Raw genomic sequence first — 4,943 nt, forward strand, 5'->3', positions numbered from 1 at the left:
AAAAAAAAAAAAAAAAAAAAAAGAGTGTCTTTTGCCTTTCAGGACCTTGTAGAATCAGCATGAAGAGATATTACTAGCGTGGATCTGGATGCAGAAAAGCCTGGGTTTGAATACCTATTCCGTAAACCATTAGTTACATCATCCTAAAAATGTTTGTTCTCATGAGCTTTAGGCTCCTCATCTATAAAATGAGTATAGTAATGCCTTTTTGGTGTAGTGGTGGTGTAAAGTGTGGCCAAAAAGATTTATAATCATCCAAGGTTTTCAAAATGCTTAGAAAGAAATTACTTATGATATTCAGAACTCTAAATGTCCTAGGGTTATCCATGGAAAACAACCCAAACCATCAACTTCATCAATAAGAGTTAATATTAAGTAATGTGAAGTATAAATGTGATCTTTGCCTGGCACAGTGCCGTGCAGCAATGTGAATGAAAGTATAATATGGTGCAGAAGCCCTAAAAGGTTCAAAATAGGTACTAGTATAAATCAAAGTACCAGGTGAAATTTTATCCATCCCAAAGTTAACACTACACTCTATTATTATTTTGTTGGTGTGAATTTATAAAATGTGAATTGAATAATAGAAACATACATTTTGGATTACCATTCAATGTGTATTTTCATTTTGCTTAATTATTCTACAGCTCTCAGGACAGAGTACCAGGGAAAGCTTTTACAGTCTTTAAAAAAAATTCTCTTTCCTATGGAGCTGTCAATAAAATGAGGTATGTGATATAGATATAAATTTAGATATATATGTGCAAAAATACTCAGATCTTCAAGGAAATAAACAAGTTTCTGGGCATGCATGTCGCTACATGCGTGCTTCCATGTGTTTACATAAGGGAATAAATATGATATACATCACTATTCACATATGTATAAAATTACCTGAAAGTATGCAGAAGTGTTAAAATTGTTTTCTCTTCGGAGTAGGAATGGAGAGAAAATCAGGTTTAAATTTTTTTTTTGAAGAAAAGAACAAAACTTTATTAATTAAAAGAAAAAGAAAACATGTAACTAAATAAGAAGATACACTGTATTTCAGGATTGAAAGATTCAGCATTATAAAAATTCTAATTCTTCTCATCCTAATCTATTAATTTGATGGAGTTTTAATACAAAGGAAGTATTTTTGCAAAGACTTACCCAATAATTCTAAGGTTCATCTGGAAAAGGAGACATTTAAGAAAATCTAAAAAAATAAGCATAATCCTTAATGGAAAATAAAGGTAAGAAAATTCTCCCTAACTGAAATTAGAAGGTATTACAAAATTTCAAAAATGAAAATGTTGTGGATTGGCAACATCATACAGCAGATCAGTAGAGCAGAATAGAAGTCTAGAGCCAAGTATATTTAATAATTTAGTATATGTTAAAAATGAATTTTCCAACCTGTGTGGAGAGAATATTTTACTTAATAAGTGAAATTAGAACAAGTGACCGATTACCAAGAAAAAAAAATAGATTCCTGTGTTTTAGTTTACATCAAAAGAAATTACTGGTAATCAAATATCTATATAAGAAATTATAAAATGACTAGAACAAAAATTTAGGTGAATATTTGAGGAGTAAAAAAGGGTTTCCCTGAATGATATAAAAGATATAACCAGTGAAAGAAAAGACTAACATTTTAAAAATGGTGTATAGTACAAAAATCATAAGAAAAATTAAAATGAAAATAATGACTGAATCTTTGTAGCTATGGTTCGCGTTTGCATTTTTTGGCCGGGGCTAGGTTTGAACCTGCCATCTCTGGCATATGGGGCCAGTACCCTACTCCTTTGAGCCACAGGCGCCACTTTTTTAAGTAATCCCCTCCCACATACACACTGGTAACATACATTTTCTTTTCTTTCTTTCTCTTTAGAAAAACTTCTAATGGATAGCATCTAAATGTTATTGGTATTTATAGTTAAATGGTGGGATTGGGGTGACTTATTTGTATACTTCTCTATATTTTCTACGATTAACATGGATTACCCATGTAAAATAATTTAAGACCATAGAATAATTCATGAATTTAAAATATATTGATTTAGACTGGTATGCTTCTTCCAGTTTTTCAGGGTGAAGGTGACCAGGGAAAATTGGGAGAAGCTGTAGTTCGAGGACCTCTAGTAAAGTGTTTTTAAAAAATATTTAACTGGTTAAATATTTGGGTCTTTGTTGTACATTCAAGCACTTTTTAACAGAAAAATTCTACTTATAATTACATATATTTATGTACTGGATTTCAGGGAGAGGCTATCTAAAAGCAAATACTGAACACAAGAGAAAATTTTGTTACCTTTAATATGCAGTAGGTATATCATCCACTGAATTGATGTCACTCATTCCAGTATATAATCATTATAATGAAAACAGTCTTATTTGCTCATAATTATATCTTTTAATAAAAATTTGGTTCCTTGTGCTTTGGCAGATTTCTGCAAAAATATTCATGGAAGGTAATTTGGGATATCAATATACTTAAATTTCAAATACTTGTTAAATCAGGATTTGTATTACTTTGTACTATATGAAAATAAAATTGTCATACTTGTTAAAATAAGTAATAACAATTACAGAAATAGTAATTGCAAAAGATTCATTGAACATTGAAGGTAGCCAGTATAGACTACATAAAAGGCAAACTCAAGTACTCTTTTCAGAAACTAAAGTTATGGAAGACAACACATTTTAATATTTAACTTTACTATTGCTCTTTCTTATTTTAATAAACAAATATAATAATTTTTATTGTTATTAAAATTTATTATGTATTAAATAATAACTTTATGTGCCCTACTCTCTCATACTCTGCATTTTACTATAAAGATAAGCATTAATTTAGACTTTAATACTATTAAAAAATCTTATTTGAATTTAGCCTTTTATCTTTTTTTTTTTTGAGACAGAGTCTCACTATGTCACCCTTGGTAGAGTGCTATGGTGTCATAGCTCACAGCAACCTCAAACTCTAGGGGTCAAGCAATTCTTTTGCCTTAGCCTCCCAAGTAGCTGGGACTACAGGAACCTGCCACAACACCCAGCTATTTTTGGTTGTAGTTGTCATGGTGATTCAGCAGGCCCGGGCTGGGTTCCAACCTGCCAATTCTGGTGCATGTGGCTGGCGCCCTAGCCACTTGAGCTACAGGTGCTGAGCCCCTTTTATCTCTTAATTGATTCTTAAACCCAACTCTGAGTTAAGGACATCTTCTAAAGGCTGCAGTATGGGGCGGGGGGCACAGGGCATTTTGTTGGCAAAAAAAGAAGAAAAAGTCACTTATAGGAATTCTGAAAAGCAGACAAAATGGAATTGGTAAAGAGAGATTTCACAAGCTGAAGTTCACAATTTCCTTAAGTTAACAAGTATTGGAAAATGCCCTAGTCCACATAATTAGGGAGACATTATGTCTCAGTTTGTCTAGAATGACAGAGTTTTTACTACTACTGTCCTGACATAATTACTGATAGAACCCTTCCATCCTCAGAAATGTTCTTGTTTGGATGATAAATTTTAAGGTCTCCCTACCTATAATATTGTTCAGGGTATATCGTATCACTGAGGACATTGCATATGTTTTCTCCACTAACCTGGGGCCACTCACCAGAAAGCCTTCACTAAGATTACAGAAGGGAGGAATTCACTTAACTTCCTGCCCTTTCTTGCTGAGGTTCAGTCACTACAAAAGTAATAAATGTACTTTTGTTATTATTAATACAAGGGGAAAAATAAATTATCAACACCAGAGAAGCCAGGAGGGAATAACAAGAATGGGCCAAAGGGCCAAGCAGGAGAACAAATAAACTGGAGAAATTGTAGTGCGTCTAATTCTCATATTCTGCTTTGCTCACCTTTGGGACAAATTTCCCCCAATAACTTCAACATATACCCGCTCGAAAAAGGAGATTTTTTGATTAAAAAGTTGACATATAAATTTATATTCATAAAAGTCAAGTGATCAGGAATTGTTATCACTAACATTAGATTGGAAGGACTTGTTAACAACTAAAACAGATTAAGAAATTTGTGTCTCTGAATTCTTAGCAGAATGGTTTAACTGATTTTTGACCTGATTACACCTATGCTGATGATTCCCAATCATGGCTGAGACCTCTGCTCCTAAGGGATAGATTTTATGGCTTTTTGAGGTCTCCTCTGTTTGCAGAATAATAATATCCTTCAGAGGATATTATTCTCATTTTAAGTAACAAGCTTTCTCTTGGTCAACATAGGAACATACTTCAACAAAGTGGGCCAAAAGGGATCAGACAAGAACATAGCAACTTGGTTATAATAGCAGGTAAGGAAAAGTGAATTTTTTTAAAAGCAGAAGTTGAAAAGGGCTGCTGGATTTTCAGGACTTTTATTTATACATAACTCAGGAGATTTCAATTTATAGTGCCTAGGTAAAGACAAACGATCACCACCTGTGTGTAATGGTCGGCACTGCATTCCTCAGCTGTGTACAGGATTTTTTCCCTCCATGGCTGACACTTGATGATCCAGAGCATGAGCGTTCAACAAAGTCTTGGAAACTTGGAAAGAACATTTGAGATAAAAAAGGTGACAAGTTATAGTTCAAACCCTGCCACTAAATCACTGCACAAGTGAGCAAGTTACTCGGTGTTTTTGAAAAGCAGTTTAACTTCATAACACTGAAGTTTTCTGTTTTTCATTCAACATAAAAACTGTAGTTCTAAAATTTCATATGCTTCTTGTATGAAAAGCTGTTAAATACTACACTGAACTCTCGTCTTTCTGCTAGACTATAAGGATAAATAATGGGAGTAATTTTTTTTCACACAACATTGCAAGATGGTTTAGAATAGGCAGAAAAGTTTGTCAGTAGTTTCTCCATTTCACAAAAGATTAATTTTTGGAGGCAGAAACCTGAATTTAGAGGTTCAGAGAAACTATTTTCTTTTTTTCTTTTCTTTTTTTTTTTTTTTTT

The 4,943-nt window shown here is 32.9% G+C and overlaps 1 protein-coding gene across 1 annotated transcript in view; it reads right to left on the reverse strand.

Moving 5' to 3' along the window:
- LOC100943510 (olfactory receptor 2B6) overlaps window positions 1-4,436 on the reverse strand; it is a 6,536-nt gene extending 2,100 nt beyond the window's left edge. The window contains exon 1 of the mRNA XM_003801861.2: window positions 4,420-4,436. The gene's annotated coding sequence lies outside the window, so the exon portion shown is untranslated. The remainder of the gene's footprint in view (window positions 1-4,419) is intronic.
- Window positions 4,437-4,943: the final 507 nt, after the last annotated feature.

The sequence above is a fragment of the Otolemur garnettii genome, unplaced genomic scaffold (assembly GCF_000181295.1).
Source record: "Otolemur garnettii isolate 467f Iridium unplaced genomic scaffold, OtoGar3 scaffold00223, whole genome shotgun sequence".
Classification (NCBI taxonomy): Eukaryota; Metazoa; Chordata; class Mammalia; order Primates; family Galagidae; genus Otolemur; species Otolemur garnettii.